The sequence below is a fragment of the Rhinolophus sinicus genome, chromosome 18 (assembly GCF_057876585.1).
Source record: "Rhinolophus sinicus isolate RSI-liver-muscle chromosome 18, RSI-T2T, whole genome shotgun sequence".
In the NCBI taxonomy this organism is placed as follows: domain Eukaryota; kingdom Metazoa; phylum Chordata; class Mammalia; order Chiroptera; family Rhinolophidae; genus Rhinolophus; species Rhinolophus sinicus.
Window position 1 is genome coordinate 75,028,475 of NC_142518.1, and position 11,937 is coordinate 75,040,411.

Genomic DNA, 11,937 nt, shown 5'->3' on the forward strand with positions numbered 1-11,937 from the left:
CTAAAACAGTATGTGCTGGTTAGTGAGAATTGGACATCTCATCTAGGTGTGCCTTAAACTTGCTACCTTACCAAATTAAGTGTGTTGGGGTCAGCTACAAGCTATAATTGGCATTAATTGTCAGGATAGATTCACCAATAACTAAGTCCTAGAATACAACCAGGCTACTGGCATTAAAAGAATGTTAGTTCATTGCAACACAAACCAGAGAACAGAGGACACTGAAATTTACTGCTGCCAATGTTGACCCCAAATGGTGCTGTTATCATCACAGAAGGCAGAAGCAAAGCTTTGTGCGCAAACTGAAGCATAATATGGCCCATATGCTAGTGGGGGGAAATCTCAATTTTGTTGGAATTTGAGCATCTGTTTTTTAAATGGCCTCGTGTCTGAGCTCATATGATCACTTTATGAGAGGAGGGGATGGTCTGTCAGAGTGCATCACTGAACTAACCAGAGCCCATAAGAACAACGAAAAACATATAGAAAGGAAAAAGAAATAGAGCTAAACGTTGATTGTGGTGGTACTCATGACAGAACTCTTTAATGAAGTTTCTAAGTCACAGCAGAAAACTGAATGAAGTAGGTTAAATTTTGCGGTCACATTTTATTTAACGAAATGTGTTCTCATTTTTTAATTGAGGTGTAATTGACATATAATATTATATTAGTTTCAAGTGTACAACATGATTTGATATTTGTACCACCACAATAAGTCTAGTTACCATCGTCCCCATACACAGTTAGATTTCTTTTCTTGTGATGAGAACTTTTAAGATTTACTCTCTTAGGGTTGTCCCGGTGGCTCAGGCAGTTGGAGCTCCATGCTCCTAACACCAAACGCTGCTGGTTTGAGTCCCACATGGGCCCACATGAGCCAGTGGGCCCACAAGGTCGCCGGTTCGACTCCTTGACTCCCGCAAGGGATGGTGGGCAGCGCCCCCTGCAACTAACTACAGCAACTTGTCCTGGAGCTGAGCTGCACCCTCCACAACTACGATTGAAAGGACAACTTGACTCGGAAAAAATCCTGGAAGTACACACTGTTCCCCAATAAAGTCCTATTCTCCTTCCCCAATAAAATCTTTTAAAAAAATTTACTCTCTTAGCAACTTTCAAATATGCAATAGTGTATCATTGACTATAGTCACCATGATGTACATCACCATGGCTTATTTATTTTATAACTGCAAGTTTGTACCTTTGATCCCCTTCACCCATTTAACCCACTGCCTCCTCCCCTCTGGCAACCACCAATATGTTCTCTGTATGTATGTTCTTATTATTTTAAAACTTATAGTGTATGGCTTATTGATTCATTACTATAGTTAATTAACTACTGCTCCCTTCTATCTTCTTTTTTTGTTTACAAGGAAAAACTAATCAAAGTATTGAGATAGTTCTACTTCCTCTAACATGCTCAGAGGTAGCCTGATCCCTAAGCAGTAAGTTTAGTACCTGGAACTATTCATTCATTGGCAACGACCTAGGATGAGGTGAAACTCCTAGTAAAGAATTCCTTCTCGGGGGTGGCTGGATGGCTCAGATGGTTAGAATGCGAGCTCTCAACCACAAGATTGCCGGTTCAATTCCCACATGGGATGGTGGGCTGCGTCCCCTGCAACTAAGATTGAAAAAGTCAACTGGACTTGGAGCTGAGCTGCGCCCTCCACAACTAGATTGAAGGACAACGACTTGGACCTGATGGACCCTGGAGAAACACAACGTTCCCCAATATTCCCAAATAAGAAAAAAACAAAGAAAAAGAATTCCTTCTCTTCTTCCTCTTCCTTTTCTTTTTAAATGTATACCACATACTGGATGGCTTTTTTAAAAAAATTTAAACACCACTACTTTTTATTTTGTTATATTTTTAAATGTTTTATTTATTTTAAGTGTGTCTTTCCAGAACCCATCAGCTCCAAGTCAAGTAGTTGTTTCAATCTAGTTGTGGAGGGCGCAGCTCACAGTAGCCCATGTGGGGAGCGAACCGGCAACCTTGTTGTTAAGAGCACTGCGCTCTGACCAACTGAGCTAACTGGCTGAATCTCGCCTCCCTCCCAACAATAATAAGGACATTTATTGATTGAATTTTATGTTTTCGGCACTCTGCCAAGCACTGGGATTTTATTTTATTTTATTTTATTTATTTATTTTTTTTAAATTAAATTTATTGGGGTGACAATTGTTAGTAAAATTACATAGATTTCAGGTGTACAATTCTGTATTACATCATCTATAAATCCCATTGTATGTTCATCACCCAGAGTCCGTTCTTCCATCACCATATATTCGATCCCCCTTACCCTCACCTCCCCCCCCACCCCCCTTACCCTCTGGCAACCACTAAACTATTGTCCGTGTCTATGAGTTTCTGTTTCTCATTTGTTTGTCTTGTTCTTTTGTTGTTTTTGGTTTATATACCACATATCAGTGAAATCACATGGTTCTCTGCTTTTTCTGTCTGACTTGTTTCGCTCAGCATTACTCTCTCAAGATCCATCCATGTTGTCACAAATGTTCCTATATCATCTTTTCTCACTGCCGAATAGTATTCCATTGTGTATATGTACCACAACTTCTTTATCCATTCATCTATCGAAGGACATTTTGGTTGTTTCCATGTCTTGGCCACCGTAAACAAAGCTGCAATGAACATTGGAGCACATGTGTCTTTATCTCTAAATGTTTTCAGATTTTTTGGGTAGATACCCAGGAGAGGGATTGCTGGGTCATACGGCAATTCTATTTGTAATTCTTTGAGGAACCTCCACACTGCCTTCCATAACGGCTGCACCAGTCTGCATTCCCACCAACAGTGTATGAGGGTTCCTTTTTCTCCACAGCCTCTCCAACATTTGTTACTATTTGTCTTGTTGATGATAGCCATTCTGACTGGGGTGAGGTGATATCTCATTGTGGTTTTGATTTGCATTTCTCTGATGATTAGTGATGTTGAGCATTTTTTCATATGTCTATTTGCCATTTGTATGTCCTCTTTGGAGAAATGTCTCTTCAAGTCCTCTGCCCATTTTTCAATTGGGTTGTTTGTTTTTTTATTGTTGAGTTGCATGAGTTCCTTGTATATTCTGGATACTAGCCCCTTATCGGAGGCACTGTTAGCAAAAATCTTCTCCCATTCAGTTGGTGGCCTCTTTATTTTGTCAATGGTTTCTTTTGCTGTGCAGAAGCTTTTAAGTTTCATATAGTCCCATTCGTTTATTTTAGCTTTTACTTCCATTGCCTTTGGAGTCAAGTTCATAAAATGCTCTTTGAACCCAAGGTCCATAAGTTTAGTACCTATGTTTTCTTCTATGCAGTTTATTGTGTCAGGTCTTATGCTTAAGTCTTTGATCCAAGCACTGGGATTTTATAAGCCTTTCCACATCTTACTTCCAAACCTCAAAACTCTAAGTGGCCCCACTTGGAAACAACAGCACACAAACTGTCTCCATACTTAGAAATCAGAAACAGGGTAGCTCACTTGGAGTCAAGATAGTCTCTCTTGAGGAACCTAAACCTAAAACTTGAGCTGATATCTGATAAATGAGTAATAATCAGGGAATAGGGTGGGAGAACATTCTAAGCAAAGGAAACAGCATAGTCTCTTTGATGGTGGAAAGTATGGTGCATTCAAGGAATTAAAATAAGGTCAGTATTGTTTGAGTGCATAAATGCCAGGTAGAGCATGGTGGGAGATGGCGCTGGGAAGGTGGGTAGAGGTCAGACTATGAAGGACCACATAGTAGCAATCAATTATTTATTTATTCAGCAAATGTTTGTTGAACACAACTCTATGTCAGGCTCTGTGGACACTGTGTTGAATGAGAAAGGCAGACATTAAACAAACACAAATAAATGTATAATTACAAAGCTTTGCCTCTAGAAATTCTATGCCATGAAACTCTGTCCAGTGGCTTGATACATTTTTAAAAATTAGCTGGCCTGGCAGAAGGTCCCGAGGATGGGTGGGGGGTAAAGAAGGGGCCAGCCTTCGAGTGACAGCGACGCAAGATGGCAACCACCACAGGCTCAGGAGTAAAAATCCCTTGCAATTTCCAATTCTTGGAAGAACTCGAAGAAGGCCAAAAGGAGTAGCAGATGGTACAGTTAGCTGGGGTCTAGAAGATGACGAAGATATGACACTTACAAAATGGACAGGGATGAGAATTGGGCCTCCAAGAACAATTTATGAAAACCGAATATACAGCCTTAAAATAGAATGTGGACTTAAATACCCAGAAGCACCCCTTTTTGTAACATTTGTAACAAAAATTGATATGAATAGAGTTAATAGTTCTAATGGAGTGGTGGACCCAACAGCCATATCAGTGCTAGCAAATGGTAGAATTTATATAGCATCAAAGTTGTCCTGCAAGAGCTTCGACACCTAATGATGTCTAAAGAAAATATGAAACTCCCTCAGCCACCTGAAGGACAGTGTAACAGCAATTACTGAAAAAGAAAAACCACAGGTTCTCCCCTGGCCACATTCAATTTAAGCAGTCTTCATTTTCCACAGTAACAAATTTTCTAGATACGTCTTGTAGACCTCATGGTATTGGAAAAGAAGCTCCCATTCAAAGGCAGTTGATCTTAAGATACTATAAATAATACTATTTTTTTGGTCAATTTGAAATATATTAACTGTGGAGAACTGACTCTGGGAAGTAAACACACAATGTGATATATAGATGATGTATTGCAGAATTGTACACTTGAAACCTATGTAATTTTACTAACCATTGTCAACCCAATAAATTTTAATTTAAAAAATACATAAGTTGTGCTATAACAAAAATAATACTAACAATAAAAATAAAATTACCTGATCTGTTTCCAGGATGCAGTCTCAATTTGACCAAGTGCCCTGGTTAGAGCTATATGCAAATATAGTACTCATTCTATTTCTTTTTGCATTCATAGGTAGGTTTGATATATCATCCCCAGGGCTTAGCCTGTGAAACATGTCTCACATCACTTACGGGTTACTAAGGAACCACTGAAAGTCTCTCTTTTTTACCTGTGAGCTTTCAGACATATGTGGCCCTCTTCTACTATTCATACTGACAAGTCTTTATGACTTGCTATTGAGGATGGTATCATGGGCAAGACTGTGACAATAAACTAGATCTGAGTATTTGACATATGAATTCAGTTGTTTAAATCTGAGCTCTGTTTTTTTTTTTTTTTTTTTTCTCAATTGCCACCCGCTTCTCTTAGATATTTATTCCTGGGGTGAACTCTCAATGTATTCTAGCTTACATTTTAAACCCTTAGAAGAAACAGTGATCTGTTCTAGGGAACTGAAAACTTAAGAAATGCTTTTTGATGTTGATGACTTCGAAAACCTAACGAGACTTTTAAAGAGTTTCAAAGTGATTTCATTACAATGATACTATTTCACTCTTAACTCCTTGGCCTGCTTTTCTGCGGAAGAAGGAAATTAAAATGTCATGGAATGACTTACTATTCAGTACTTGATGCTGGTGTAGGTAGGTAAATGGATTATTTGATGATCTCCCATACTGCAACAATTCTGGTTCTCAAAGTGTAGTGCATAGATGCTTTTGGGTGTAATGGGCAGTTGTAGCTGTGTTTTTTGTCTATGCCCCATACTTTGCCATTCTTCTTTGCCCAAGAACATCATCCCCTTCCCTTTAGAGCACTCTCTCCATATCCCCTGTTCTCCTGGTGAAGCTGTCAATCACAGTCCCTGTAGGACAACAAAAATGGGCACATGATCCAGGCCTGGCCCAACTATAGCATTGCATCTCCCAGGAAACAGTGATTGGTCCAAGGTAGAAGGCACGTGACCTAAGCTGAATGAATTGGGATCATTACCCATAACTGCCTGAAGTAAAGGCAGTCCTCACTTTGATCATGAGTTATGAGGGCATATGATTGGGGCTACTATCCACCACCTTTCCCACCATATAAAGAAAGCCTGTCTAAATGTTCCTATATCATCTTGAGAGTGTAATGCTGAGCGAAATAAGTCAGACAGAAAAAGCAGAGAACCATGTGATTTCACTGATATGTGGTATATAAACCAAAAACAACAAAAGAACAAGACAAACAAATGAGAAACAGAAACTCATAGACACAGACAATAGTTTAGTGGTTACCAGAGGGTAAGGGGGGTGGGGGGTGGTAGATGAGGGTAAGGGGGATCAAATATATGGTGATGGAAGGAGAACTGACTCTGGGTGGTGAATACACGATGGGACTTATAGATGATATAATACAGAATTGTACACCTGAAATCTATGTAATTTTACTAACAATTGTCACCCCAATAAATTTAATAAAATTAAAAAAAAAAAAAAGAAAGCCTGTCTATAGAATTAATCCAAGCAGAGAAAAGAAGAAATAAAGATGAGAGGAGAGAAAGTTCTAGCAATGTTGAGTTTTTATTTCAATCTCTGAGGCCTTGGTTCCTGGCAACTTTTTCTCCCTTCAGTTCTGCCAAGTACCATGCAGTTATGTGAAAAATAAATCCCTTTTTGTGCTAAAGTTACCTTTGTAGTTGAAAAATTTTGAAATAGTACATTTGAGGAAATTACTTAACCTTCTGACTTTAATTTCCTTCACAAATTGGGGGGATTTAATGTGACAATGTTAAAACATATTGAAAACTATAAAGCATTATATGAGTGTTAAATATAATAAATATTTTTCTCTATGCCCCAGTAACAAGGTGGTTAGCCTTGCTGCCCCCAAACTATTTTTATTTTTTTATTTTTAAAATATTTTTATTTAAAAATATAACTAACATACAACATTATATCAGTTTCAGGTGTACACTATAGTTATTCAGCATTTATATACCTAAAGAAGTGATTACCATAAATCCAATAACCATCTGACATTGTACTCTGCTATCGCAATATTATTGACTATTCCCCATGCTGTACATTACATCCCCATGACTTATTTGTTTTACACCTGGAAATTTGAACCTCTTATTCCCCTTCACCTTTCCCCTCTTTATATTTTTTAAATTACATTTAACATTCAATATTATTTTATATTCATTTCAGGTGTACAGCATAGTGGTTAGACATTTGTATAATTTAAGAAGTGATTCTCCTGATTAGTCTAGTATCCACCTGACACCATATATAATTATTACCATATCATTGACCATATGCCCCCAAACTGTATTTAGACCACTAAGTATACTCATCCTTGGGTCTAAGAATGGCTTAAGAGGCCCTTGAATTTCCTCTGAAAGTCAAGTGAGGTTTAGAATCTTTCTATATTTGATCCTGTTTACCCTCATCACATATGGTGATGGAAGGAGAACTGACTCTGGGTGTTGTACACACAATGTGATATATAGATGATGTAATACAGAATTGTACACTTGAAACCTACATAACTTTACTAACCATTGTCACCCCAATGAACTTTAATTAAAAAAAAGAAAGAAACTCTAATACAGTTACTGTATCTAAAGGATTCCCCATGCACTTAGGCCAGTTCAAGAATCATGAGGATGCCAGGAAAGCAGTGACTGTTCAAGAATCTAAATGGAGATCTGTATCAACTCTCAGAGGACTTCAGGAGATCCAGACCAAAAAGAGGCAAGAGAGAGAGGAATATTAAAACCATTGACTCTTCCTTGCTGAGAAGGTTCACTCAGTCAAAAAATAAAGAAATAAAGACTAGAACATCTTCAGAGGATTGTCATTTGTTAACCAAAGAGGACCCCCACACGACTGAAAGACACTTAAGTAAAAACGAATGAACCAAAAAAAATATCTCAAATGGTAGGAGGAACACAGTCAGGTGAATCATCTATGGCATATGGAATTTGTGGTCTTGGTGGGGACCAAATGCCATGGGAACATTAATGGTGTCTACAGGGTGTTTGGCAGCTGCAGGCTGCAATAATATTTTAGCCAAGGATTCTTTCAGTGTGGCCTGAGCCATCCAAGGACTCCATTGGATCAGAACCAAGGTGTTCTCATTCACTAGTGGCTGCTTTATAATGTGCCTTTTTAAAGAAAAGGATACAAGGAAATGTGAGGCCTCCTGGGGGACACTCTATAGTCCTGTCTTGTCAAAAGACTGACCTCCCCTTAAATGACTCTTCTATTATTTCTCATTTTCTCCCTAATTGAATTTGAATATGTGGCTACAGAAATCACGACTTCCTAGGTGAGGCTGTGAATGCATGATAAACCACTCAGCCAGAGGGTGAGTGCAGTCAAGGGATTAGTTTTACTTCGATTGATAAAATAGCAGTTCTCCCCACTAGGTTCAAAAAATTCAAGGACAGTGAGACAGGCATTTGCAGTTTATATTCCAGGTAAATATGCACCATTTTTACTCATTAGCTGGAGAACAAGAATGGCTTTTAATTTTGAATAAGAATTTCACAATTAACATCCTTTGTTTCATTTTCAATTTTGCCAAGGACCTGCCAGATGGCCTTGTTTCTAGGGGGTGGGTGGTGGGGGGAATGTTTTACTCATCACTCAGCATTCTTTTCAAAATAGCAATGTAAAAAATCTTTATCCGTTTTGGTAGTCCTTGGGCCCTTTCCCCTGCCTTTGGTGAGAATTCATGGGGCTTCATTAATTGTTAAATTCAGAGACGGATACCAGCTGTTGAAGCCCTGATTTTATACCACCACACCTCCCCACCCTGAAATATAATTAAGCCTATTTCTTCTGTTGAAAACCAAATTTAATCTGTGAGAATTTTGGTTCACTCTTTTCAGTAGATAGTATTCCCATTATAACCACACAGAAATCAATTTTGCAATGCCTCAAAGTAAATTTGGAACATGAAACTTGTAGCTTTTAACAGAACAAAATGAAAAAAAAGTAAAGTTGGTTTATTTCACCACAGAGCAGGAAACATTTCATCACAGACGCATGCTCTAAACAGCCCCCATGACCCAGACAACCTCAGTTTTGGCCCTACAGACTGAACAGACCGGAATAGTGAGAGAAAATCAGACTTTCAATAGTTCTGCCTTTCTGAAAAGCATGTTTGTTTGTTTGATGATTAACAATCAGTTAATGTTCTATGCCATTCAGGTGTAGCTTTATTATTACTTTTTTATAACGAAGTGGGTTTAGCTGGCACCGGAAACCTGCAAAAGAGGAAATGGCAAGGGGGAGGGGATGGAACAGTCAGCAGCTCCTCGGACAAGTATAAATCTCTGTGTGACCCTGTTACAAGGCCATTTCGCACATTTTGCTTCCTGACCTAACTCGATACATTATAGGCTCCAGGGCACCCCCAACTCACCCCTCCTGACTCCAAGTTATTCTAGTTCCTTGAATGCCTTCCAGGCCTTCTTTTCTTATAGGAAATAGAACTAATATTTTAGGAGACAATGTTAGGCAGCACTAGCAAACATTGCAAATGTTCCCAGAAATATACATAGTGATCCACTGAGGCTAGACCTTTGACTATGACCATTTATGCCTATTAATGACTTTGATTTTGACAAGACTATTTATTAAGAACTTACCCAAGAGAGTCACACTGTTACCAGTCCAAAGTCTACGTGCACGATGCTTCCAAAGGCCAAAACTCAAAATGTCAGGTTTGGAGTAATGAAAGATTTATTGATTGAGAAGGCGCCAACCAAGAAGATGGAGCCCTAGTGGTGCCTCAAATCCATCTTAAGAAAGTACAGAGTTCATGCTTCTTTTATGTCATGAGAAGGAGAAATGGGACGGGCAAGAGGTGATTGACGACCACAGACATCTGGGCACCAGCAGAGGTTTAAGGAAGATTGTGCTGGTTGATGTGAGTCTGGTCACGAGGTTCCTGCAAATCTTTGATAAACGATACATATTCCCTTATCTCCTCAAGCCACAAGCAGAATTCCTCTAATGATTAGTATGTCTATATTCAAGACTAAGCAGAAGCTAGTAGCCTGAAGGCCATGGGAACAAAGCAGGCTTGAACAAGATAGTCAGAGAGACCTAGCATTTCACTCTGTTATAATTCCCTTCTTTTTGTTGTTCATTCCTCAATCTTGAAGGAAATAGGACAACTGGGTCTGGGTTCAATCAAGAGGGAGAAATAGCTTTTTAAGATAGAGCCAGATTTTCCTGCCCATTGTGCCCCTCTTATCTGGCTCTTATAATCCCACATGCCCACCTCTTTCACCATGGTCCCTGAGCCTTAGAGGGGGTATTCTGGGTGCTCAATTTAGACAAAAAATAAAGAGTAAATTTTGTTATTATGTCCCCCAGGGCCCAAACCATGATGAGCTGGCCACTGCACAAACACCTTCTTGTTCAGCTAACAAGTAATAGAAAGCAATCCTATTGTCTAAGGACCCATATGCCAAGGACTCTAAGGTGGTCTGTTGGAGTCTTAGAGCTTGAGCAGTAGAACGGGCCAAATGGCTGACTACATGGGTTAAATTCCATAAAGTTTAGTTTGCATCGGGTACTCAGGTAAACTTTCTGTGCAGCTTACACAACATCAGTCACTGAGATCATTTAAGCATGAGCCATTGTGGCAATTTCTCTGAAATTTAAATCATGTAAAACAAAACAAAACTCAAAAGACAATGGACAGTACCCACCTGGCACTTACTGAGGGGATCACTTCATAAATCATGTAATGTCTAACCATTATGCTGTAGACCTGATGCTAAATGCTATTGAATGTCAACTGTAATTGAAAACTAAAATAAAAAATAAATATTAAAAAAGTGAAAAACAATTTTTAATTAAAACAAAGACAGTGGACAGCACTAGAATCTAATATCCACAGTGATATAATATAGTTCCTAATGAAACATAATTTTCTCTCTCTAACCATGCCCATTTTTACCAAAGATAGCGAAGTTAAGACTGATTTCTCTGCAAAATAAGTCTAGTTTTAATAAACTTGGCCTGATTATTTGTATAAGTCCAGCAAGAATAGTAATTAACCATATAGGCACCATTAAATATGCTTTGCTAGAGTTTTCCTAAGGAAGCCTCAAATTGAACTTTAGCTTTTCAAGTCTAGGAATCCAAGCACATACTTGCCATCAGACTCGGCCTGCAATACCTACAGATTTGGGTGAATTCCTCTCTTCTCCAGGTCTCCAAGGTATCATGAGTATCTTTCTTTGCATCTACCAGGAAGCAACCTTCATTTCTCACCTGGAAAGTCTGCTGTGAACCATGTAAACAAGGTACCAGGCTGTTTTCCCAAAGGGGCTTTTATTGGCTTCCAAAGTCAGTCTTAATTCTTTAAAGCTTTCTGGTCATATCTGAGTCTATGCATGTCCTCTCAAATATGATGCTCCAGTCACAGCTTTAACAGTAAAACAGTTTTAACAGATTCTTTTTTAACGTATGCAAACAATCAAATTGCCATAAAAATAAAAGTACTCATTACTGAATTCTAGAGGGACAAGTAGGGATACAAAATAAATGTTTCAATGCTGCTTACAGAGGTATAATTTACCAAATCACTGTCATAGGTGAAAAAGTTTCCTTTTATCTGGAAAACAAAAAGATTAGAAAATCACAATCTCAAACAAAACAGTCATAAAATTGTAACCATTTTTATCAGTTAATTCAGTCCTGTGTAATTAAACTTGCTCTGCTTGAATCCAGTTTTTCCATTAGTTCTCCAGATTTTGCTGATAATTGAGGGTGACAGGGTCAGTGATAATTCCAGGAAGTTTACAAGGCTGTACATCAAGGCTCATATGATTTACTCAGTGAAGTGGGTGCCCCAATCACTAGAGATTGTGGAAGGTATACCCTGAATGGAAAACACATTTTCTAGGGCATCAGACTTGTGGCAGGAGAAAGCTTCAGCTTATCCTAAAATACACACAACAACAAGCACACACTGATAACCCAAACTAAGAGGCAGTTGAATGAAGTCCAGCCCAAACGTACTATGGTGGATGAAGGAAGGCAAAACCTGAAAGAAAATGCCAGAGAGCCAAGAAGA

General features: G+C 38.6%; 1 pseudogene; it reads left to right on the forward strand.

Annotated features, from left to right (window-relative positions):
- The first annotated feature begins 4,014 nt into the window (after positions 1-4,014).
- On the forward strand, positions 4,015-4,459 carry LOC109438206 (ubiquitin-conjugating enzyme E2 variant 1 pseudogene; annotated as a pseudogene).
- Positions 4,460-11,937: the final 7,478 nt, after the last annotated feature.